The sequence below is a fragment of the Heterocephalus glaber genome, unplaced genomic scaffold, assembly GCF_053883595.1.
Source record: "Heterocephalus glaber isolate CG9 unplaced genomic scaffold, H.glaber_assembly_v1.0 deba00001720, whole genome shotgun sequence".
NCBI lineage: Eukaryota > Metazoa > Chordata > Mammalia > Rodentia > Bathyergidae > Heterocephalus > Heterocephalus glaber.
Genome location: NW_028258433.1, coordinates 11,979,460 through 12,006,960, shown reverse-complemented (window position 1 = coordinate 12,006,960; position 27,501 = coordinate 11,979,460). Strand labels below are relative to the sequence as shown.

General features: G+C 35.2%; 1 long non-coding RNA gene across 1 annotated transcript; it reads right to left on the bottom strand.

Moving 5' to 3' along the window:
* Positions 1-8,330: 8,330 nt before the first annotated feature.
* LOC110348987 (uncharacterized) lies at positions 8,331-26,738 on the bottom strand. Its single transcript, XR_002394636.2, has 3 exons — positions 26,527-26,738; positions 20,897-20,993; positions 8,331-8,961 (listed from the first exon to the last, which is right to left on the bottom strand). It is a non-coding gene; the product is annotated as an uncharacterized LOC110348987 (long non-coding RNA).
* Between the last annotated feature and the right edge of the window lie 763 nt (positions 26,739-27,501).

Below are 27,501 nucleotides of genomic sequence, written 5' to 3'. Positions count from 1 at the left end.
TGCTGGGGGACACTGACTAAGGATGGCCTGATCACTCAGGACAGCCTCACAAAGGAAGTGACATGAGCTGAGACTTAAGGATAATCAGTACTTGAAAGGAGGACCTCAGGGGCCTTTCAAGCAGAGGAATGAAACCCAGGCCATGGTCTCAAGAATAGAAAATTTGACTGTTCATCTGAATGGTAAACTGTGTCCTACCCTGTGTACAGAAGTGTGCTGGGCCCTGGGGAACCAAAGGGAGAGGCACAGCTCCTGCACTAGAGCTAGTTATGTGGCACTTGGGGCTGAAATGTTAGAGAAGGAAAGGGAGAAATAATCAAATGCCATAGTGCACTACAGATATGAATGAAGTGATGTGGGATATTATGACATGTGCCAGAAGTGCAGGCTGAAGTCTTTGTGGTTAAAAGCCTCAGTCAAGACAAAGAAGCAGTGTTTAAACAAACAAAGGTGTTGTATAAACAGGAAGAGAATCATGACCAGAAAAGACAATGCTGGGGATTGTGCAGAGGGTGGGGTGGGGAGTGAGTTCAGAGTACTCTCTCAGCTCTGGACTGGTCAGTGTTTGGGGTAAAGAAAAAAAATCCTTCTCTTTTTTAGGCCTTCAGTTTCCTTAACAATAGCAGAGAAAAAGTAATACTTAGAGACTTGTGAGGCCAAATGAGGCGATCATGTACAAGCATTTTGTGACCTGCAATATATAACAGACAAGATTCTTGCATGAGAATTCCTTTCTCGGAAGCCAAGACTTCATGCCTGTACATTTAGTGTCTCCTGAATGATCTCTAATACAAGGGTACACATTGTGTCACGTTTAGATTTTTCCACTGAGATGAACAACCTCAGGACTAAAACTTTTCTGATTAAATAATGCATATAGATGAGCAAAATTTGATTTGATTTTCAATTTTTATTATGCTTTAAATGATAACTCTCAACTTTGTGGTTTAAAATTTAAAATAGCAATATTAAATAATTGTGAATGCTATAGTGGGTCTTATGGCGTACAAGTTTTCTTAAGTGGGTGAGACTCCTAAAGCAATAAGCAGATAAATAAATTTGCTTTATTTAATCTTAAAAGTGTTAATTGCTAACTTGGTTATATAATGTTCTTTTAGGAAGCAATTTTTTTCTGGTACTTGGCATTGAACCCAGGGCCTTCACACTGAGCTACATCCCCAGTACCCACCCCCTTTTTAATTTTGGCATTGTTTGAAATGAAGACAGTGCTGCTAATCTAATAGTAGCCCTAGATGAGCTGGTTTGCCCATCAAATAAAACCTTAGTGGTTAAAAGAAATGAGCCTGGTTTCAGGCTAGTGGTCTAAGACGATTCTACTGACTATTCTTTCACTCTGCTACCCAGCTGTGGCCATTAAAGGGACATAAATACAATAAGCATTATTCATAAGCTCACTCTTTTGTGTATCAGAGAATGATATATAAAAAAGAAAAGCAAGGTCATGCTTGCACACACCTGCAAATCCCAGTTACTCAGGAGGCTGAAACAGGAGAATCAAAAGTTTGAGGTCAGCCTGGACAATTAATTTAGCAAGACCCTGCTCAAAATAAAAGGACTAAAGACTTAGCCCAGTGCCCTCTGGTTCAGTCCCCACTGTCACAAAAAACAAACAAGCAAACAAACAAACAAACAAAAACATATATATTTTACAAAGGCCATTTCTTATATGCTTGCATAAAAAGAGAGTTTCCAAAATCGGTTTCAGCTACTTTTCCACTTTGATAATTATATTTTTTCTCACATAGAAACTTCAAAGCTTGCCTCCCATCGCAGCTCTGAAGTTTCCACTGTTTTGAGGAAGCCACCAAACCTGAAGCCACTAGTTGTTCACAGAGCTTTTGTACCAGTTGTGCTCTGGGACTCTTGTGCCTATTTTGGATCTAGCATCTGGTCAGCACATGAGACCTGATTGCACTTCACTTTTTCAATGTAGTCTCATTGTGTTTCTCGGTTGAACCACCCACTTGGATCTGGAAAATAACATTGAATTTTTCACCATCATTCTCTCCCCCAAATACATCTGGAGTAAAGATAGATTTAAAAATGTAAATACAAACTGCATTTATATAGAAGGAAAGAACAAAGATAATATATGACTAAGAAAGATTATCCCTTTCCACCCCAAATGGTCAAAATACTTCTCAAATGTGGCTATTATACTCATATTTTTGGAAACATTGAATTTATTTCATGGAAGAAGAAACTAATTTCCTTTTGTTCATTTTATAAGAATGGTGGCTCAGCATCTAATATGTCCTACAAAATAAAAATAGAATTACTGAAAAGTCTAGCTGCTTAATTGTTTAGGATGGACAGGTATGTGAAAATGCCACCAAAACAATTGGAAAAAGAGTGAGTTAATACAATTAATTTTCACGCAATTCTAAATTCCCCAAATCTTAAGCTGGATTCAATTCTTGTTGCTTTGGTGGTTAATTTTTGTGAAATTGTTTTGTATATGTGGAGTAGACAAGGACAGATCAGTGATGGCTGCAAATTTTCTGCAACTCTTGCCACTGAGAGGTAGAGTCTGGTCTCAGAGATGTGCTTGATTAACAGAGTATGTTGTAAGTGACTCTAGGTGACCCACAAGGCTAGGTCATAGGAGTCCTGTTGCTGCTGTCTTTGTCCCTTGGGGACACTCTCTGTGGAGCCCTGAGCTGCCCTGTAATGGGGCCCCCTCACCAGGGCTACCACACTTGAAAGGACATATGTAGGTCCTTCAGATGATGGGTATAGTAGCTGAGCTAGCCTTTTTAGCCACCTTGCCAAGTCACAGGAGAGTCCAAACCAGCACATCCAGTCAATAACACATGGGACAACAGAATCACTTGGCTGGGCCTGCTATAACCCCTTAACTCCCAAATTGTGCTATAAAAATGGTTATCTTAAGACTGTTAAATAATCAAACACATGACTAGATATGCCCTTTGAGGTCCTGACTCTCATCTATTGGCTCCTTTACATTGCTCCTTGATTATTATAAATAGCATCTCTCTCTAGTCTCATAATTGTTTTGCACTGTGTATATTATCTTCATATGACAGATGAGAAAATAGCCATCAAGAGAATAAGAAATGATTCTAAGGTATAGTAGACTCAAGAACATAGCCCAAGCTTCAAAGTACATGCTTTCATCTGACCGAGAACCTTAATTACTGACACAATTACAGAGTTAAGAAACTTTCTCTGAATATTTGGACTCTACTTCCATGATTCAATCAGGGGCCAACAAACTTTTTCCTAAAGGGCCAGACAGTAAATATTTTAGCCTGTAGGTCATATGATCTCTATCAAAACCATGGCACATAGCTGTTAACAGTCTGATCACACACACAGACAATATGTAAGCAAATGATAGTTGTCATACATATCCAAAAAAATTATGAAATCAGTCCATGGGCTCAGGCCATAGTTTGCTCATCTATGATTTGCACATTGGATGTAGTCATATTTGGATCTTTTTAAGTTTTTGAAAAAGATCTTCAAGTCTTATACTATTGATCATATCTCCTTATAATGTAAATTTTAAATTAAAGTGGAAGGTTTTATCAAATTTTAAGACTGCAAAATATATGTAGTAAATGGAATGTGTAAATCATTGTAGAATGTAGCAAAAAAAGTACATTTGGAAAATTTTAGAGGTTATTTTTGATTTACTAAGTTACAAATCTTAGGGCTGATTTTGCATGCAAATTATCTAAAATGGTGTGGAACTTTATCCTGATGGGGATTACATTTCAGAAGGGTTTTTGTCAGTTGTTATTTTCTTTAATCTTTGGGAGCTGTAAAGACATATGTTTTTGTAATTACACATGTTTAGTAAAGCACTTTGTACACTATGTCTAAAACTCCTTTCCCCTTCTGTAACCTCACAGTTCAGGTTTGTATAGTCCCTGTGGCTGAGTTGCTGGCTATATGGGTAGGATCCTTCCATCTAACTGAAACTGTGTGGGCAGTTGTGGGGGGCAGAAAACTATTGGAGAGCTAGTTCTTTATAACGTAGTTATTAAGCTCTTGAAAGTCAGAGTCAGGCCTTATTCTCTGGAAGAGTCCTCCACCGCTATCTTTTAGTGTTACTGGAGCCACCTCCAAGTCATGTTAATCATTGCTGTCCATTAATTTTCTTTGGCTTTCTTGTTAGTTAGGTTTCATTTGTTCTATTAAATTTGAACGGACTTGAGGGTAGTTTTATTCTTTGTTTTTCCATTCCCATTGCTTGACATGTAATTGTGTCTAATAAATTTTTTTAAATTTCTTAAACATTTTTTTCAAGTTTTTTTATTTCATCTACACACCTGTTTAGAATTTATGTTAAGCAGTTCTTTAGCAATACAATGCTAATAACAGAATTTGTAATATTGTCAGCTTTTATTGCTATAAAATTTGTTTTACATATTGATTTTGTGAATTAGCTACCTACAACATTTCCAAAGACTTCAAACTTATTTATTCAATCTTCATGGTGCACAGTTTTAAAACTACAAATAATGTACAGTAGTGAGAATTACATTTTCTCCCAATCTTGTCCTACTATTCTTGGCTTTTGTTTTGTCCAGTTTATTGAACACCCTTCTATAGACACACTGTGCCTCAACCAAGTAATCACGTATTTTAGAAGCCTCATAATATATACACACAGTAGCATAATGCAGACACTTTTCTCTATCTTTCTTGTATTTCAGAAATTATCCATTTTAATATGTATAAAAGTGATTTTAAAATATATTAGAGATTTATGGCACAGGCAGACTTACATAACAAATATTTAGTTAGGTACATTTATGTTGTTTTAAAACATTTTGCTTTCTCAAGCAATGCTTTAATAGCATATGTCTTTATGTACATTTAAAAGATTGTGTGTAGGATAAATTAAAAAAATAGAAGTGTTGAGTAAAAATGCAGTGCATTTTGAATTTTATTAGTTATTTTCAAATGAATATGAACAAATGTGTATTAATATACTCCCCAGGTAGCAATGCATTAGACTTCCCATTTCCTCCACATATGATGTTCAGCAAACTTTGATCTTTGTTAATGTGATAGGCAAAACATATTTGTCCTCAGTTTCAAATTGCAGCATTCTGAAGTATGTCTGATCAAGACTTTTGCCTAACTTTTTATATAAATATTTATTTTGTCTTTGACTTATAGTTCTGTAGAAATGAGCTCTTAGACTTTTGAAGGTTTTTCTTAATTTTTGTGATTTTCAAATACAAAGTTGTCAAATATTTTTGGCTTAGAAAACTTTTTGCTTGTCAACATTAAAGAATTTATCCATGTTTTTCTTCTAGTGTTTTTATAATTTCTTGTTTTTTATTTCAATTCTAGATTTATCTGGAACTTTTGGAGCAAAACAACTGGACTTCTTTTATCCAGAATGTTATCAAGTTATCAACACCTCACTTGCTAAAGAATCTATCTTCTTCTCACTTATATTTAATGCCTCCTCTATCATATTAACAATTCAATTATGTGGGGTTTTATATCTTTGGTATCTATATTTTCTTCTTTTAAAGTGGCTTTTCCTGTGTGTCACATTATCTAAATTATTTTTGTTATAAAATTTTTTACCACTTAATCTCCTTGTATTTCCTTTCTAGAGTAATTCTAGCTACACTCAGAATTTTTTTTTTTTTTTTTTGGCAGGGTCTCACTATACAGTTCAGGAGTTCAGGCTGACCTTGAACTCACTATGTAGCCAAGGCTGGCCTTGAACTTGCAGTGATCCTCCTGCCTCAGCCTCCCTCCCGAATGCTGGGATTACAGGTATGGGCCACTATTCACGGCTAAACTCAGAGTTTTACAACACAGATTTTAAGTTAATTAAATATTTTGGGGGCTGGGGATTTAGCTCAGTGGTGCTGTGCCTGCATGGCAAGCACAAGGTCCTGAGTTTGATTCCTGGTACCAGAAAAAAAAAAAGTTAAATGTTTTTCTATTATTATCTTATAGTAGGATGAAATACAATTTATTAATTTATGAAGAGTTGATATTCTTATAAGTATTTGGATTTCTTATCTAAGAATGATTACATTTTCTCTTATATTCAAATCTTTGAAATATTTAAATTTTTTTCTTGTGGATCTAACTCACAACTTATGCTTATTCCTAGTAATTTTTGTTTGATTATGGTTGGTGTTATGGATAGATTCTTTTCTTTTCTTTTCTTTTTCATAGTTAGTAGTTGTTCTTATATAGTACAGCTCATGATCTTACACATTCATTTGGAATTCAATCATCCTATGAAAACTTCTTCCTGTTTGTAATAATTTCCCAGTTGCTTGAGGTCTTTTCAGTTCTATCATCTTATAATGTAAAAAATAAGTTCATATTTGTTTTTAAATATTTTTATTTTTTGTCAGTCAAAAAAATTTTATTTGGGTAGAAGGAAATAATTCAAGAGATCTGTTGTACATCACAATAATTATAATTAGTAACAATATGTTATACACTTTAAAATTGACAAGAGAGTAGATTTTAAGTGTTCGTACCACAAAAAACTTAAGTATGAAGGTAATGCATGCTACATAGCTTGAGTTAGCCTATCCAAAAAATGCGCATAGATTAAAACATGACATTGTACAAAATAAACATGAATTTTCATTTGTTAATTAAAAATAAAAATTAAAAATTTTATCTCAATTTTTTTCTCTTGTTTTCATGTTATTTTCCCCTTTTCTAAAAAATAAAGAAACAGTGTTGAGACATAGTGGACATCCTTGTTTTCTTCTGACCTCAGTGAGAATGCTTCAGGAATTTTTAGCATCATGTATGAGACTAGCTTTTTACATTTAATAAAGGAATATTTTAATGCACATATTTAAGTATTTATTTATTTAAATGCAGAAATATTCCCAGGTGAGACATACATGTATATATTTGCATGCACATGAATATTTATTTATGGAAATTTTGGAAAATTTTAGATGATTTTTGTCTATATACAGTATATGTAGAAAACATAAGAGGGAACTATTCAAATGTATTCAAGAAACTAAATTTTTTTGTCTACATTGGTCTCTGGCCTCAGGAGTCATTACTTTTTTTCAGCTTTTTCTCATGTAGCACATCTACTGGCTAGCAGGATCAATAACTATGGCTAAATAAAAAATGAATCATACAGGCTCCAGAGCTTTTCCTAATGCTACCCTAGGGGTATAGAATTCTCTGATGTTCTAAATTAGCCAATTATAAAAAGGACACAATTGTTTCTCTTCTACAAGAAATTTCAAGAATTTTAATTGGATTCTGTGAGCTCCACCCACTTTACCAAACAACTAAAAAACCAAATATGGGGCCTTGAAGTTAGTAAAGCAGGAATAATTGCTACCTTACTTGTGGTGACTGATTTTATGTGTCAGCATGGCTGACCACTGAATATGGTCAAGCATTATTCAGAATACTTCTGTGAGGGTGATTTGGTTGAGATTTACATTTAAATTGGCAGACTTTGCCTAAAGCAGATTGTTCCCCATCACATGAGCTGGCCCTCATCCAATGAGCTCAAGGCCCCAGTAGACCAAAAGACCGATCTCCCCGAAAAAAAAGGGACTCCAGCAATAGTCTGCCTGTGCACTTGAAATACAGCTAAGATTCTTCATGTGTCTCCAGCCTGTGGGCTCACCCCACAGATACTGAACTTGCCGTCTTCCATAATTTCACAAGCAAATTCCTTAGTATAAAATTTGTCATATATATACTAATACACATACACACTATATATGTATTTAAAAATACACATATTTCTCTAGAGAAAGCTTAGTCAATGCCCTTTTGTAAAATTATGACAAGGAACAAGGAAGGATTTTCCACATTATTATCCTTCTTTTTGACCAAATTATAAAACCTTAGATTTACTTTCAGTATCTAAAGCAGGCAAGAAGGAGATGAGGCCCCTTCCCAAACTCCAGATACTCCAGTTTATGCAAAGAATGGCGGGGGGGAGTGATGATTTGGACCTGTAAAATTTCTTGTCTGGCTAGAATTTGGGGATCTTTACAAGTTTTGCAAGAAATCTTACACTTGGGCTTTCTGAGTCCTGTATTTATTTAAAATCCTCTAAGACATATCCACAGGCTTCATCTAGATTTATAGGCACTGCTTGTTTCTCAGTTTCTATCACTTCTTCATTTGTCAAGCTCAGCTCTCTCATCTTTTTTGTTTTCCTCCTCAGCTAAAAGTAAAATGAATCTGATTAGTTACATGTCTTTGTACAAACTGTGCTCTCTTCCTGGAGTAATGATTTCTCATTTTTGCCATTCTCTTCTAGCTGACGATGGGCAGGGCTTTGCAGCCAAGATTTATGTCTTAGTGCTAAAATTTATTAGTTGTAACATGGCCTCTCTCATCCTTGTTTTTCTTAGCAGCAGAATGGCACTTACATTCCAGGGTTGTTATGAGGAATAAATGAAAACATTTGCATGAAGCAACTCGTACAGTTCTCAACATTTATGTGGCCTTAATTATGCGGTTTTTCAGAAAAAAATACTTTTCAGTCTTCTTTTTTAAGATCCAGCCTAAATATAATTTTCTACACTCAGTCAAGCTATTGGGCCCATTATATAGATCAGTAAGCTCAAATTAGAGTTGTGTGCAGAATTATGAGATTTATTGCAAAGAAATATAAGAATGTGAATGGAAGACAAAAATAGTTCAAAACTTAATTTCCTCACTGAGAGAACATATACAAGGAGCTTCACAGTGAACTGGAGAAGTAGTACTGTATTTCTAGAGGCAACAAATCGAGTTCAGAGAGTGTGTTCTCTCTTGATTAGCCTCAGGTAAAAGGTGAGTGGCTCAGTGGCAGTGACTTGCTGTCTCTCCACAAGATATGGAAGCCTGTATAGTACCTGGAGGTGTTGAAGGAGGCTAGAGGAGGCAGAAAAACAGTCTCTCCGGGACATGGATGTCTATCTCTTGGAGCCTTTAAATGTGACCCTGTATGGCAAAAGAAACTGCAGATGAGATGATAGTTGTGGATCCTCCACACCCAGACCACGCCGATTCAGTAAAGCAGGGCATTACAAGTTGACCATTAGTCAATCCACCACAGATACTTACATCTAATTCAGAGAGTTCCCAGGGGATTGAGACAGGAGGATCTAAGTTTGAGCCCAACTGGGCAATTTAGTGAGTTGATAAGACCCTTTCTCAAAAACAAGCAAGCAGACAAAAAACCTGCTAGAATATATCTCAGTGTGAAGGTCCTGGGTTAAATCCCCAGTACAATAATAAATAAATAAATAAATAAATAAATAATAAATTTCTTTACAAGAAAGATTTTTTTCATGGAGTACCATGAATATTAGAATTTTGGAGAACATTTTAGATTTAAACCATAACACTTACATTCATAGAAGTTGTGGTTTAGATCTGAAATGCCCTCGAAAATCTTATGTTTGAAGGTGGGCCTGGTGAGAAGTGTAGGTCACTAGGGGCATGTGTTCAGGTTAAACAGATATATATTCTCAAATATTTATTATTTGTGGAGGAAATATTCAGAATCCTTTCTTCCAGTTTTTTTTTTTTTTGTATTGGGGATCGAACTCAGGTCCTTGCACTTGTGGGTTAGGCAGCAGAACCACTGAGCTGAATTCCCGGCCCTCTTCAAGTTTTTTGAAATAATCAGTACCTTATTGTTATCCATAGCCATAGCACAACAGAAAGTCTTACTTTTATCTAATATAGCTTATTATCACCAATCAACCTGTGCCCATCCCTTCCTACCTCCTACTCTCTCCTGCTTCTTATAATAACCATTTGCTTCTCAATCTCTTTGAAATCAACCTTTTCAGATTCTACAAGAGTACGATCATGTAGTACTTGTTTTTGAGCCTGGTTTATTTCACTAAACATAAAGCTATCTGGTTTCATCCATGCTGTCAAAAATGACAGGATTCAATTCTTTTTATCACTATATATTATTCCATTATATGTACGTCATATTTTCTTCACTCATTTATCAGTCTATGGACACTTAGATTGTTTCTAAGAGAGATTTCATGTTTATATTTTATGCAGCTTTCCCCAACATTGAATATACACACTAGTACTTTTTTTACTTTTATAAAGATTTAATATCTTAGCTACTTTCTCATCACTGGATCAAAATACCCGATGCCCACCCTTAAAAGATGAGACATTATTTTGGTTCATGTTTTCAGTCCACAGTTAGCTGGCTCCAAGGCAGGAAGGTCATAGTGAAAGGGCCTGGACAGAGGAATGCTGATGGTTGGAAAGGAGGTGGGGGCGAGAGGGGAGAAGGTGGCAAGGGAAGTATATTTTTCTAGGTCATGTCTCCAGTGCCCTGCCTCTTCCAAATAGGCCCCAATTCCTAACAGCACATTTAACTGTGGATTCTTCAGTGGATTAGTCCACTGATGAGTACAGCTCCCCCACGATCCAATCATCCTCCACACACATTAGTATTTGGAGGGATATTTTAGGTCTGAACCATAACATTGTCATGGAAGTGGTTATTTTTTAGATCTAAAATGCCCCCCAAAATCTCATGTTCAAAGGTGAGACCTAGTCAGATGCAGCATGTCACTGAGGGCATGAATTGGAAGGCTTTATTCTCACTTCTGGCTCTTCTCTTCTCTTTCTGCTTCTAGGCCACCAAATGATGGATAGCTTCCCTCTCGTATTCCATTCTTCCATGGCATTTCTGCCTTGGAGCCAGCCTACCTTGGACTGAATCCACTGAAACTGTGAGCCAAACTAAACCTCTCCTTCTGTAAGTTGCAAGTTTTATGTATTTTGCCCCAGCAATGGGAAAGCTGACTAATACAGAAAAGTGGTGCCAGTAGTGGGGTAGTTGCTGTACTGTGACTGACCATGTTGCTTTGAAGCCTTTGGAACTGGTTCACAGTTTATAGTGACAATCACGAGCAAAAAATCACAGCCAAATGACATATAGCTTGGTCTGAAAGGAAATGCTTGTAAAGTTGAGGTGAAGAAGAGTGTGGCTGCACTAAAAAGAAAGAAGAGTGTGGATTAGCATTAAAAACAAGCCAAGTATTTTGCAACAGGGAAGATGACTTGAAGGTATCTCAGGAACCAGCAAGACCCCATCCATCACAGGTTCAAAGGTGCCAAAGTATAAGCTTTTTATTTGAGAAGAGAGGCATTGGGCCCCTGCTGGAAGGGCCACCTAGGGTATTGGTTTTCCAGGATTCATTTCATGGTGCTCGGTCATCAAGGTTTTCAGAAGCTTGTGGAGCCATGGTTCAAGGAGGCTAGACTACTGCTAGAGCTGGTAGCTGATTTTGACATCACCAAAATGATGATGACACTTGTTTTTCAGATTTGCAGAGTGAAAGAGTTGTAGAGTCATGAGGCTTCCACACAGATTTCACAGGATGGCCTGGGAAGCTAGGTAAGTGTGATATATGTAGTTATGTCTGAGAGTGTGGTATGCGTAGTTATGATAGCAACAACAAAGGTGCAGTGGAGACCCTGGGAAGTCAAAAATGCCAAGAATGTGGAATGTCTGCTGAGGAAAATCTTGGAGAATGAGCAGAACCAGCTCAAGAGAGAGGCTATGTGGGCGACAACCAGAACTACCATAAAGGTGGGACTGCCCAATACTTTTGGAGCTTATTTCTCATCACTGTTTGCCCCAGATACTGGACATGGAGGTATAGAATGTAATGTTTGTCCTGTTAGGTTTTGGTCTTGCTTTGCTCTTCTTTCTCTCTGCTTTTTTTTCCCTTTTAGAATAGAAGTTTTTTTACTCTGTATCATTGTATGCTAGAAACATTTAACATTTTTGTGATTTTCAAGGGGCTCACAGCCTTGATTTGTACAGGAGATTTTGGACTTAGACTTTCAGTAATGCTGGAACTATTAAGAATTTAGGAACTCTTAGAGATGCACAAAATGCATTTTGTATAATGAGATGGACATTTTCCATAGTGAAAATGTGGCTCGGGTGAGGTATGTTATGGTTTTTATCCATAATGTCTCCTAAAAGTCTTAGCTTTTGAGGTGAGGCCTGATCAGAAGGGGCAGATCAGTAGGCTTCATGACTTGGAAGGGTATATTCTCTTCTCTAGCTCTTCTCTTATCTTTCTGCTTTCTGGCCACCATGTCATGAACAGCTTTCCTCTGCCATGCTATTCTTCGATGATGTTTATGCTTTGGAACCAGCCAACCATGAACTAATTCCCTGAAACTATGAGCCAAATTAAACCTCTCCTCCTTTAAGTTGCAGATGTTGGGTATTTGGTCCCAGTAATAAAAATGCTTACCAATACAGAAGTAGAGGGAAGTTAAGTAGAGGGAAATGGAAACAAGTTTATCATAAAACAAAGGCTGATTCTAGTCTTTCAGATAATATAATTTTATATTTGATTTATCACATATTCACTTTATTATAGTCATATTATATCAAGCATGTGCCATTAGTTATATGGTTATTTTGAACCCAAGAACTTGGGGAAATAATTTTTAAAAAAATGTATAAAAAATATTTGTAGTCCTCTGATGAAAGAGCCTACAAACCATGGTTTCTCACAGAGATCATTCCAGCCTCTTTGCTTTGATATAAGCCCAGATCAGTTTTTCACTTGATGAAAAGGTGCTTTGAAGGATGAGCCAGGCAGCCCATTCCGAGCTTGAAGTCTCCAAATGGATACCAAAGAATAGTCTAATGCATCCAATTGACTGTGGCCTTGGAGCTTTGAAAATTGTTCCAAACCTGCCTGATTTTCCAGTGAAATATTCATTTTACAGTATCAGATAGCTTGCCTTGAAAAATCACTTTCCTATGTTCTTAAAGTCTGTGAAGTCCCTCTCACTTTTTCCTTTTCATAAATCCAATTCTTCTAACTTTTAATTTATTAGATAACTGTATCATTTTATTCCATTATAGAGACACGGTCAGAGTCAAATCCATGAGAAAACAGATCTCCTTTGTATTGGATGCTGTAGATATTCTACTATTACTAATTTACTTCCTATGAAGTAATATGGATTATTCTGAAATAGTTTTAAAAAGGAAAACCTCATTTTTTTTCTGTTTGGAACCATAGAATGTGAAGGGATCTATCTTGTAAACACACCAAAAAATGTGTAACTTTTAATGTTAGACTTTTCTTTGAGCTTTTCCGTAGCATGCCTCAAAGATTTGTGGAGTAGGCCAGAATAATTGTGGTACAGCGTAACAGTTTCTTATTGAACACCTGTTATCGCTTTACTTCCTTTCCTCCATCAAAGGAAATTCTATGTTATGAATACAGTAAGATTAAAAAAAAGCTAAAGAAAGATTACTGGTAAGTAAATTAATGTGAATTCTTCCAGAGAAAGCCAGGAGATCTAATGATCTAAGTAACTACATGGGTCATATGCATGAAAGTGGAATTGTTGAACCAACCTCTTGAAAGTCAAGAAGTACACACACTTTTGTTCTATCTGGAATAAAATGTAATTGAAGGTTTTCAACCATGCCTATTGTGTTGGTGACAGTTTGTAAGATATAAAACTTTCCTATAACACAATGTGTTGCTATTGGGCCATAATTTCTAATTTGGTCATTTGAAGACTTTTGAAATAATTTAAGATGTATTTCTCACCAAAACAATTGGTAATTACCCAGAGATAACAATCTGATAAAAAGAGCTAACAATTTTGTGAGAGTTATACTAAATGTTCTGCTTCCATTTTGATAATTTTTAGAAAGACATATAATGGGATAACTTTGTATTTGGAGTTCAGAGTGAATTTCTCTAAAGCCATCTCTTGGTGGGAGAAAATTTATAACTGTTTAATAAAATAAACCCAAACTATTGAAATAATTATATAACAGGGCTCAAATTTGAAGAAGCAGCGCCTACATGTATACACCATGTAGCTGAGGACATTTGCTAACAGTGCAACACAAAAACACACAAGAAGTTCCTATCTCCTGATATTTGTGGATCAGTTTAGACATATCTGCCTCTGATCATGTAGAGAGCAGTTCATACTCATACTTTACTTAAAGATTCAAGCTTAGATATAAATTTGGCAAGAATAGTGAAATGGTTTCTTGGGAAAGGACTATGTTAAAAGCATTCATACCATTAAAATATTCTAGTTACTATGATTCACCAACAGATTACTCAAACACTTCTTCAAGTTATTAGAAGTTCAAAATAGATGAGTCAACCCTAATTTGACTGAACTGAGCCTTTACATTGCTTTAGTTAAAAATCTTTTATTTGGTTATTAACTTATTGATCTAATCATTCATTTATTTTATAAATATTTACTAATGATCCACTAAGACACACTGGAACCTTTTCATGCTTCATATCTCTTCTCTCTCTCTCATCAAAATAAAAAATGGGTGTTATTATGCCCATTTTACAAAGAAGAGTCAGATTAACTTTCCCAAGTCATATAATAAAGCAAGTGACAGAACCATAATTTGAAATAAAGTACTGATATCAAATTCTGAGATTTTCTGCCCTTATAGCACTCTACCTTTTGCCAACATACTCAGTGCACATAGAAAACATTTTGTCAGGTCACATTCTCTGAAACATAAATTGCATGAGTAGCAGATGAAGAAGAAAGGGCTGGAGTTCCATTATCCCCCTCAAGAGCATGCACCCAATCACAAGAAGACCTCCCACTAGGCCCCACTTCTTAAAGTTTCCAGCAAGTCCTACAGTGCCATGAACTGGAGTCCAAGCCTTTAACACAGAGGGTTTTGGGGAACCTCAAGTTCCAAACTAAGAGAAAGAGCATGTTTGTGACTCAGCTGAGTGAATCCTAAAAAGATAAACTAAATATATTCATTCAAATCCAAATAATATTAATGTACTGGGAGAGATGTGTGGCTGTGAGTAGAGAATGGAGTACAACTGGCAGTGCATATGATATCATGTTTCATAGAGAGCACTGAAATATGTCTAAAACTAAAGGATCAAGAAATAGTATGTGAGCATATCATCAATTGAATATGGTAAAATAGCAGAAGAAATAGTAAAAGGAATTCAGATCGTCTAGTGTGTTTAGTTGTAAAGACAAAAACAAACAGAACAACATATGAAGTTTAATCATTGAAGGCACAAACATAAGTTCTTAGAAGCTTCCAGAGAGCATAAAATAAAATAAATCAGGTATCATACAAAGGGTATTAGGAGTGAAGAAAGATGGGATATCGTATCTTTATTTTTATTTGAATCTGTAATAGCACCTGATTTTAAAAATTGTGTTCTTTTACTACTTGATAATAAATAAAACTTCAGTTTACAAATGAAAAATAAATACTGTTAACTCAATGTACCAACTTATTTGACCTCAGATTCCTTTTTTTAATGACGTTTGAAGACCAAATGATTTATGGATTTCATTTTCAGAGTAATTGCTTTGAGGAGAAAATCCGCAAAGAAAAACTTACTAAAGGCTGAGGATTTAGCTCAGTGGGTCCACTGCCTGCCTCGCAAGCGCAAGGACCTGAGTTCGATCCCTGGTCAAAAAAAACAAAAAAAAAACTTACTAAAAGAATAAACATATAACCATACTCTTGCACTACATAAATAAGTATCAATAGTGCTTAACTGATAAACCAGGCTTCCTAAAGTTCAAGTGCACTATGGGTGAAGAACTTTTATGGTTCTTGTCCTTTCCGCTACTTTTGGTCAGGAAGGCAACTTTCTGTGGATTTCACTAGGAGGAGTGCAGAGGCCTAGATAAAATTTGATATTTCTTAAGCATATCAACAGCCAGTCTTGGATAATGGTATCCAAATACACAAACCATATCCTTCATCAAGGAAATTGACAAGTTAAATTCCTTGGAATTTCTCTGGCCTTTGAAGTTTTCCATTGTTTTATGAGAATCTGACTTCTAGAATTTCTGATGACAAATCACGTTTCAGTGGTTATTATGAGATTACTGGGGGGAATGGGGGGATGACAAACCTGATATTCTAAGTATGTCTGCTTGGTGCCATTCCCTATATTTGATGTATACTGCTTTTATGAGAATAGCCAATGCACCTTCTGGTAACTGTATGAGACCACTGCCTCATATTGAATTGAATTTATTCTCAATTTGGATCTAAGGAATTTAAAAACCCTTTCACACATACTAGTAGTAAGCCCAATCTCCCCAGTTTTATAAATGATTCAAGTTCCTGACCATCTTAAATAATGTGTGATCTGAGAAATCCTTTTGAACCCTGTTCTGTTGTTCAGTATATTTATCCAAGTTGTTGCTTGAAATGGTAAACCACATGGCAGCCAAGGTAATGAATCAGTGTATTTAAGAACCAGTGACTAACTTTTAATGAACCCAATTTTAATGTCTTCCAGCCCAAATTTCTCCAGCATGTCCAATGGATATTATGTCAAATGGCTTGTTGAATTCTAAAATCATTATATTTACAACTTTCCATTCTGCTGGTCTAGTGATCCTTTCAAAAAAAAAGAAAATGTAGTTAGTTTTATTTGATATTTTAAATTAACACATTCTGCCTTGGTAATCATTTCTCCTTTTGAAGATGGCCTTGCAAACCATTCGTTCTAAGACATTAATTTTAGAATTTTCCCCAAGATTGCTGTCAAGAGTAAAATAACCTACTTTCTTCATTTGAAAAATTAAAATTGTTTGTGGTCATGTTTTTTCAGTACTTCTCCATAGAGCTTCCAAAATTATTGACAATGTTTTATGGATCCTTTAAAAAGTAATTTAAATATTCTGAGACAGAATTTTCCCAAACCACACTATTTGCTCATTCTAGGCTTTAGTTTTTACCACATTTTTTCTGACAACTGTCATCATACAAGCCTCACCTCAAATCAAAAGAAGTGTGAAGCACATTATCAACTGCAAATGTACAGAGAAGGGTAAGAATAGTAAATTCAATGATAACAAGAAGCTATCTTTAAGCAAAAATAGATGTGTAATGACCTTAAATTTAAATTGACTAAAGACTCCTACTAAAAGACAGATATAGTTTTACAGATTAAAAAACAAAGCCCAATCTGCCATTTACAATACAAGAATACAGAAAGCTTGATGGTAAAAATATACACTATGGAAACACTAACTGAAAAAAGCAAGTGTATTCATACCAAATAAAGTAGTCTTTATGGGGAAGTCATTCCCAGAAAAAAAGATATTTTATAATGATCAATTCACCAGATAGACATAACTATTCTAGATAGGTATACACCTAATACATACCCTCAAATATGCAGAGAAAAAAATGTATAAATGAAAAGAATAAGTAGATAAATGTAATGTCATGTAAGATAATTTAATGCAGCTATCTTAATAATACACAGTTCTTGACAAAATTTAAGTAAGAATATAAATGTGAATAACCCAATTAATCTTGACCAAATGGACATACATAATACAGTGCTTCACAATTTCCAAGTAAACATTCTTTTCAGCATATGCATGACAGGGTTTTACGTTAGTCACATTAAATTTAAAAGAGCTTCACAATGCAGATTGTGCCCTCTGTTCTCCAACAGCAGTGCAGTTTAGATGGTAACTGATAATAAGAAGCCAACTGAGATATTCCTATCTGTTTTGAAATTAGGACACACATTTCTAACCCATGGGTTAAGGAACAATAGAAACTAAAAAAATTGTTTTTAAACTGAATTATAATGAATAATACTTATGAACTCCTCTGGGATGTAATTATTGCTGTGCTTAGAAGGAAATTTATAATCTGAAATGCATATATTAGAAAAAAATAAAGTTTGATAACCAATACCTAAGCATACAAAATAAGGAAATTAGAGAACAAAAGTTAAAAGTAAGGAAACTAGAAGGAAAAATATAGGAATAGAATAGAGAAGATCAACATAGTTTGTCATTTAACATAAATAATAAAAGTGATAAATTCCAGATAAGGTTTATTAAAATATATCTCAAACATTAACAACAAATTAGATAAAATGTAAATATCCTACAAAACATAGCTTGCCAAACTGAATGGAAGAATTAATATAAGATTTGTATAAATCTATACTATTAAGGAAATGGAATCTACAGTTTATAATTTCCTACAAAGAAAATTCTAGTTGTTTTTGGCTTCATGTGTGAATTCATCCAAACATTTAAAGAAGCTGTCCAAAGCAGTATGGATATACAGAGGCTTACTCAAATAATGGAATATTATAGAGTAAAATGAGGCAAACAAATATTATATGCAACAATTCGGAAGCATCTAATAAATATATTTTGAGTGACTAAAGCCAGAGATTCTGTGTGTGTGTGTGTGTGTGTGTGTGTGTGTGAAGTCCAGGTTATAATTACCCTCAAGAAGAAAGGAAAGGCTGGGTAGTGTTTGGGAAAATGGACAAGAGAGGGTTCCTGGAGTGCTGGTTAGTTTTAATTCAGTTCCTGTTCTCTTTTCTCTTTTTTGTGGTGTGTGTGTGTGTTACTGAAAATTTAACCCAGGTCCTTCACACTAAGATACATCACCAGTCCTTTTTAATTTTTTTTGTTTATTTTTATTTCAAGACAGGGTCTTAATAAGTTGCTATGTTGACCAGGCTGGGCTCAAATTTATAATCCTGCCTCAGCCTCCCTGTGTACTAGAATTATAGCCATGCACCACCACATCTGGCTAAATTTCAATTTCTCTATGTTTATGTTTATATATACTTTTTTATTTAAAAAATTCTAAAGGTAGTATACAATTAATATTCTCCTTATTTTCAAAACTGGAAAAAGTAGTGAAAAAACCCCTCACTAGTGAAGATGTAGGAAAATAATTCTCACTCACTGTTGATGAAAATGTGAACTGGTACAACTGTATTGGTAGATGGATTGAAATTAATAAGCTTAAAGAGTCATCCTCTGATCTAACAAATATTCTAAGAATATACCCAAAAAATTTTATGCGAATATACATTAGAGTACCTATAACATTATTTCCAAAGTGAAAACACTCATGTGTTTATCAAAATATGATATATAAATTATAGTGTTTTCATAAAATGAATATAATTTAAACAAGTAAATTCAGCTGCAAACATTAGCATGGATGAGTTCTACAAACATAATACAAAGCTAAAAAAAGCAAAACACAAAAGCACACATGCAGTAGGATTTCACTCATTTGAGGTCTGGAAACATGCAAAATAAAACTACTGTTTTATGAATTCTATATATAGATGGTAAAACTGCAAAGAAATATAACAATGTTATATTATCACAAAATTCAACAAAGTAATTATACATAAGAAGTGAGGCAAGGAAAGAATGAAATTTGTAGGGACATAAGTGCTTAGTTTTATGGGTATCAGTGTTCTTTCTCATGACTGAAGGGTTTTCATGAAATTTTTATCTCATGCATATTTGTTAAGACAAAAACCATTCGTTATATTTTCCCACTTATAGGTAATATTTCAAAGTTAAAACATGTTATAATACTTCCTGAAGAATTTACAAGGGATTATGAAAATGTACAGTGAATGCTTAAATTGAAAAAATTATTACAATAAAAGACATTGCCATTAATCCCCCTAAAAAATCCCCTTGCTTCTAACACACTTATCCCATCATTCTTGCCACTTTCTGAAGCAGTTCTGGAAGTTTTCTTTTGTGAATAACTATATAAGTTGTGATTTTTAAAAATGTGGTGGATGCTGCAGCCAGGTGCCATCCAACAGAAAGGCAGGCTAATAAATACATTGCAGTGTGTCCTCATCCATTTTATTCATCAGATTTGGCACCATGTGACTTCTGATTTTTCCCCAAAGTCAAAATAACCATGAAAGGTAAACCTTTTAAATCAGTTCAGGAGAGTGAGGCAGCCACACCAGCACAACTAAAGACATTCATGTAAAAAGGACTTCTAGAACTGCTTCAAAAAGAGGCCATAATGGTTGGATAACTGTGTATGAAGCAAGGGGAATATTCTGAAGAGATTAATCATAAGGACCTGAGTTCAATCCCCAGTACCAAAAAAAAAAATTTAAAGTTTTAAAATATTTACTATACTTGATCACATCTCATAAATTACATGAGTTATTTTTCCAGAATAATTATTTCTATTTAAAAATCACATTCTTATTCCTGAGGTCAACTGCCACTGTATCTGTCATAGAGCATCTAGGATATGCAGGTATCACATATATGAAATAATTGATTAAGGTCTCTGTTCACTTGATTCTGACATTATAGAGAAAATTTAAAGATTGTAAATCAAAATAGCTCTCAGGGTCTGGGCAATAACACAAATGAGCAAAAATAGCCCACTGGAGGACAAAACTGTCAAGCTATTTTATGACAAACACTTTTCATAACTCTTAAAATATTGTGCACCCAATAAAATACTCAAATATACCCTTGATCCAAATAGAACAGGCAAATATTTTGGTCCTTTTAAAAAATGCAACATGACTTGCCTATTTTGCATAACCACTTCAATTCTGAATCCTTTATTTATAACATATTTGTGATGGCTTATGTCTAGACGTCCCCCCAAAGCCTCATACAGTCATAGGTGGGGCACTTTCAGAGGTGTCTGAATCTAGAGTGTGTGACTGATTCACAGTGCAATGCTAGGATTAAGGGTGCTAAGATTAATGATGGGTGATTATGAAATCAGTCCACAGATTGGTTTAGCACTGCCCTAATCCTGGTAGCCTGCATATTATATAAGGGACAGAAAGAAGCTTGTTTTATCTCTTGCTTGCTTAGCTATCTTCTGCCCACCATGAACTGTTTCTCTTATGCAATGCCTATCTGCCATGTCACCTTGCCTTGGAGCCACCAGAAGATGGACTGAAACCTCTACAAACTGTGAGCTAAATAAACTTTTCCCCCTCTAACTTTGTCTCAGCAATGAGAGAATAGTAAAACAATATTTATCTCCATATATTAATATATGTTGATATTTCTGAAAATGTACCTTCATCCATTCAAAAGTTATCAGGAGGCTTTGGGAGTACAGCTCAGCAGTAGAATTTTGCTCAGAATGCACAACACCCTAGGTACAATCTGCAATGCTGGAATAAATAAATAAATAAGTAAATAACCAGGAACATTACCTAAGCTATCACTATCTTTCGTATCTCCCTGAAATACAAGAAGAATAGGATAACGGAGGGCAGACTAATATAAAAATGCTAAAAGTAGATTTCGTGAGAAGTTGGGACAATAAATAGACATGGTTTTATTGTTGCTCAAAACATCCCCAAATATCCTGCAAACTCAGTTTAGTCTTATTAAGGCAAACATGTCAATAAAAAGATGTATCTGAACTTTCTTAAACTATATCCATTCAATCTAAGGAATGATTTACAAGATTTACAAGAAGAGTTTTTTAAAAAATATTTTTCTAACTGTTCACATTCTTTGCTATTTCTACTACCATAGCTAGTCTTTTTCAGATTGTATTTTGCTGGACCAATAGAAACAAAGATCCTAAGGGTGACTCAAAAGACCTCCGCCTCTTGCAGCATTATCAAGTGAACAGCTAGGAGGGTGCCCATAGTGGAGCCATTTGCAACTGACATTGCACTTTTATCTGTGGAATTGGTGAAGTTGTGTTAGGAGATACCAGTGTGATCTGAAGTAGTGTTATTCGGACAAAGACATGTAATGTTGGGTAGGGGGAGCTGCTATAATCCAGTAATACTATTTTATCTGGAGGGGGGTGATTTATAATTTAGAGGAGAGCGAGCTATCCCAGAATAGCTCTGAAGCTATTTAAAAAACTATCTCTTGAACTTCCTATTTCTTTCTTTCTGTTTCTTATTTTGTTTTTATTTTTATTTTTTTAAAATGTCTTTCTAATACAACCAAACTGCACTGCAGATTATAGTTGTTTTTAGCAATTTATTAGTTTTTGATGTAGTTTTAAAATCTTTTTAAAAGTTATTTCTTGATCTTCAAAATGTCTGGAGAAATTTTCTCTTTGGTGGTTTTCAAGGACAAAGTTTTAGAGAGAGAGAGAAAAAGGAAAAAACATAAGCAAGAAACAAATCTTCAAAATTTTCTAGATTTTCCTTTTCCCCAGTTTTACCCTATGTGAAGTGCTGGCCAGCTTTCGGAGAACTAGGTGATCATTTCTCACTTAATTTGACCTTGTCTCAGGCCATTATACTAATCTAGAATTGCTCCTTTTCACAGTGAAAATTTAGCTTGAACTACACTTCCTTAGAATGCTCCTATCCATATGGGAAGCATTTAATTAACGTCAGAGTAGCAGATGCAGCTGGTGTTTTGGGGATCCCATTTACAGGCAGCTGCAGGTGCTGCTGCTGATCTATAATTCAGCTGTCTCCAGAGGAGTATCCTTGTGTGTTTGGAGCTTCCTTCTTAGGTGGTGCCTGGATGGGATACCCTCCCTTCCTATCACTGTAGGTGGCAGAGCCAATTACTCTTGGGGATAAGGACGTCCAAAAGACTCACTTTCTCCTCCAATGGGACAGATTTTGAAGTCCAATTTTAACTCCACCTCTGTCCCATTAGATCAAGATGAGCATAGAGTTGACCATAAACCTCTGTCTTGCTTTATTCCTCCTCCTTCTTATTCTGCTTGTCTCACTATCCTGAAGTTTTCTCTAGAGAGTAATATAAAAGGCTATGAAGTGTTGGAGATTTGCCCCAGCTATTACCCTGTGAGAGTTTCATCAGTATGGGAAGCTAGGAGACTCCTGGGTCAGAGACAAAAAACAATTTCCTACACATAGCAATAACAGACAGAAAATCATCATTTGGGCATTGATTCCCAAAGCCCTTGTTCTCAAAGGCCAGGTGACAACCATGCACAGAGTGGTATTACAGAAGAAATATCCTGCACTTAGGGCTTCTTAATATTTTAAAACAGAAGATAAAATTTGCCCATTGTTGTGGGGGGATTTTTCTATCTCAGTTTTCCAAAGCTCTTCACTCTACAATTACCCTTGGAAAGGTATTCAGAACAAAGACAGCCAATGCCTATGACCCTAGTACATGAGAAACACGAAAGACTTATGGAAAATTGTCAACCAACAATATTTTCTAATCCCATGTCCTCTTGGAAGTTTTGGGAAAATTTACCATAATTATGCTTAAGTTCTAACAGTTCATCAGGCTCTGCTTTTAGTGGTTGTGAATTTTTCTCCTTTCACATGAAGTATAATTGGATTTTTTTGTGACTTCTATAAAGCAACTTCTACTGCCCACCTTCACAATAGTTGTCAAAAAACGGTGGGCCTTCTTTGCAAAAGAGAATTAACAACAACCAAGGCACAATTCTAGCAACATTCTTTGAACATTTCTCCCAGGATTTGTCTTATAACCACATTTTCCAGTTATCTTCATTAAAAGACAATTAAATTGAGGACCACTTTTTGCCTGTTGACCACACAACTTGGTCCAAATATTCATTACAGATTCCCCTGGACTTCCTTCAAATACTGTTAATTGGTCCAATAAATCCTCATTCTTTCTTTCATAAATCACAGCCTTACTACCACTCAATCCTTTCTGAGAAGTCTGTCAAGAACTGTAAGTACCTGAAATTGTATTCTATTTGCAAGCTAATAAATTACCCTACTACCATTTCATAGATGCTGGAAGAACATATCAAACTCCTGTGTCAGAGACAAAGGACAGCTTTGAACAACACATGGCAACAGCAGTAGCCAGAGTACCATCATTTTCACATTGGTTTTCCGAGCCCATTTTCACAGAGGGTGATGTGGACACCTAAGTGATACTTCAATACAAAGTTGGTCATGTTACAGGAGAGAAACCTTGAGGTTAGGAAACCTCAATTTTTTATACTTGGCAGTGAGCAAATTTACCTGATCTTTTTTCCTGGAAGGAAATGTTAAGTGTTGGTCGGCTTTCTGTTGCTGTGACAACATAACAGTTGAGATAAACAAACTTAAAGGAAAAAAGGTTTATTTTGGCACAGAGGCTTCAGTTCATGTTCACTTGATTCCCTCACTGTTGACCTGTGGAGCATGCAGTGGAGAAAAGCTGTGTGCCTCAAGATGGCCAGGAAGCAATGAGAGATAGAGTGGGGCCAGACACCCAATAAACCCTTAAATGACCTATGTTTCTTTCACTAGGCCTCACCTCCTGAAAGTCCCACTACCTCCCAATAGCCACAGGTCGATGAGGAGGCTTTTATGAGCCATCTGGGACTTTGGGGGACATTTAAGATAATAAAGTTATCTTCATGATACTGGACAATAAACAAATGTACTATTTTTGTGAGTAGAGACAGTATCTCTAGCTCTCATGGCTCAGCTCTATAAATAACCTTGAAAAGATAATTAGGAACAAAAACAGCCAGTATCTCTGCTCATAAAATATACACAAATCCAAGAGACCCATGATGAAGTGTCTCCCAGTAAGAATTCTTTTAGCAAATCAATTTTATATCAATCTTTGTCTCTAGTTGCGCCGTTTTGGAACCCAACAGAGTGAAAACAAAAAGAAAATGTTAGGGGTCACATTTGAAAACCATAATAATAATTATTATTACTAGACATGATATAATTTTGTAGATGATTAAAGTTGAATAGCAATGAAAAGGCATCTCTAATGCCACATGTGTTTGGCTTTATTTCCTAGACCTACATTTGATAAATTCTTGCTATTGAGAGAAAATGAATATTTGCCAAGAAAGCTATGTCAATAGAAACATTCCCAAATGGGAACCTGCAGATTAAATGTTTATTTCAACTAATTTTGCAAATTACGTCATTAGCAGAAATTACCTAAAGCCCTCTCTATATTTTTCTTTCTACTCTAATTTATTGGACTTTTTCTTTCCTTCCCTTTCCCTCTTTTCCTCCCTCTCTCTTTCCTTCCTTTTCTTCCCATCTCTCTCTTTTTTTTATCATGAAGGCTCACAGAATTTTCTTGTTTGAAAAATTACTATTTTCCTATCAAAAAGAACTGCATAACATAGAAAAGTGAATTTTGAGTTCCGTGAATAAAAAGAAGTGGACTGCCCATGACTCTTTAAAGATACATATGCAGGTCATAGAGATATGTATGCATCTGCATGTTGAACACAAGTGAATGTTATACGTGAACATTGAAAAGTAAGTTCAGCGGTCCATCTGGATTTTTATGCATATTTCCACTTTGGATGAAGGCAATTACTGTTTTAGAAGTTTACATAGCTACCATCTGTCACAAGGCTCTATTAATCAACATGATGACTATCTCTACTCCTTGAGTACTCAGTAAACAGAATGTGAAATGTGGTCAGTCCAGAAGCACATACTTGGTCATTAACTATTTTTCCACAAAAAAAGAAAGTACACACTATAAACTAGTAGCTATACAAGTGACTCAAAAAATGACCAGTTTTCAAGACTTCAATATAGAAAGAGTAGGAAGGAAGAATAGAAACATTTGAGGAAATTCTACAGTCAGCAGCTTCCTTTCTTCTCACATCAGCCTTTAAAAGACATGTTATAGATAACTTGTTTGAAAAGAGGAAGTGGTCTCAAAAAGATTAATTACTCTGTCAAATGTCCCAGCACTCAGGAAGTGACAGAGTAGGAACACAAACCCAGGTTTGATCCACTCAGTTTTCTTATCAATCAACAACACTGACTTAAACTTGGAATGATTACTCTACCTAAATAGACTCAATTTTATTTCTATCTCTACCAGTAGATTTGCAACTCTAAGCCAAATCCTTTTTTTAAAAAAAAAAAAATGTTTTCACAGGTCATAATAGCAAAAATTGGAAACAGCCCAAGTGCGCATCAAATGGAAAATGGATAAAGAAGATGTGGTTTTTTAATAAAATGGAGTACTACTCAGCCATAAAGAACGAGAAACTAGAGACATTTATAGTTAAATGGATGCATATTGAGGGCATCCTCTTAAGTGAAATAAATAGGACATATATGTGTAAATACTGAAGTTTCTCTAGTGTGAGAAACTGAAAGTGTAATTAAGATACACACAGATGAAATGGCCTAATAACATATTTCTCGGATTGTGTTTCCATTGCTTGTCATATGACTGTATCGAAATTTAAATCAGGGAGAAGTTTGGCTTATGTGGAGTCTGCTAACTAACTGGAGTTTTTTTCTACATCATTATTTGTTCAGTGTTGATTTTGGGGATCTTTCTGAAACAAATCACATCCTCTGGTGTCTTGTTGGTGCTTGAGATGCTTTTTTAAGTTATATGGAAAAATGTTTAAGTGCTTTTCAGTCTTGTTTTGGTTGAGTTCTATTGTATTTGAATATTATTGTAGTTTTTTCCCCCTTGCATTGGTCTTCTTTGAATGGTCTTAAATATTTGTATATGTGTGTGTTTGATAATAGAGTTATTTTTTAAAAATTTAAAAAAATGCTTGGGCCATACCCTAAACCAACTAAATTTCCCTTCTGGAGGAGGGACACAGATTGCTACCCCTGAAAGTCCTGCAGATGATGCTAATGTGCAGATTTGAAAACCTCCAATCTAACTCAGATCATTCCTTTTTCAGGGTCTCGTGGATGCTCCTCCTACTTCAAAATGAAAATGTGTGACAGGCCACATCCCAAAGGCGCTTTCTTTTCTCAGACTCACCAGTGTGATCATTCAGTCAGCTCCAGCATTTTAGGACCATTGTTCTCCACAGTCACTGGGAGAAATCTATCCTCTCTACTTGTGTGGTTGCTTCTGAAGGAAAGGTAAATTTCTCTTAGCACTTCCTGTTTATTCTCCAGGTGATCTGCTCTTCTGCTCTCCCTCCTCTGAATCCTCCTCATATAAAGCCCTGATCTCTTCCTCTTGTGAGATGAGAACTGAAAAGGAGATTCAGAATTGACTACATGTTTCCAAGACCTACATCATTTTACTCTGGAAAGTATTGTTTCTCTTAAGTTTTTAATGGTTCTCTAGCAAAGTTTCCTTAAAACACTGCCTTAACATTAATATAATTCTGAGTGAAGTGGACTTTATATTTATATCCTTTTTATGCCTGACTATAAACCAATTTTGATATAAGGTAATTTTCCCAAGTGTATTTTGACCCATTTGAATACACACATTTTTAGAGATTTAGAGAGATATGTTAATTAGTTATACACAAGCCAACTATTCATGAGGTAATGTTTAATTAATATGAATTATAAACTCATAAAGAATTGTATATGTGTCATACTATTCTTCAATTTATAAATACTGCTTTTTCATTCTTATAGCTCCTAAAAACATTTATTCAAGCTCTTTACATATATTTTACTATCAGTCTGCCATTAGTAAAGACAGTTTAGAATTATCAAATACATTCTTTGAGAGTACATTGTCCTAAGTTTATGTAATTTTTGGTGACAAGGAATTCACATATGACAATCTTATTGAAATTTCCCTGTTAAGCTATTTGTGCACGTTTATATATTTATTCAACAAATATTACTGAGCATGTCTTGTGGGCTGTTGTTTTGTTTTGGGTGTGGAGTGCCCCCAAAGGCTCATGTGTTGAAGGCATGAAGGCTCATGTACAGCAGTGTCAGAAGTGGAGTTTTTGAGAAGTGATTGGATCATGAGAGCTCTGATCTC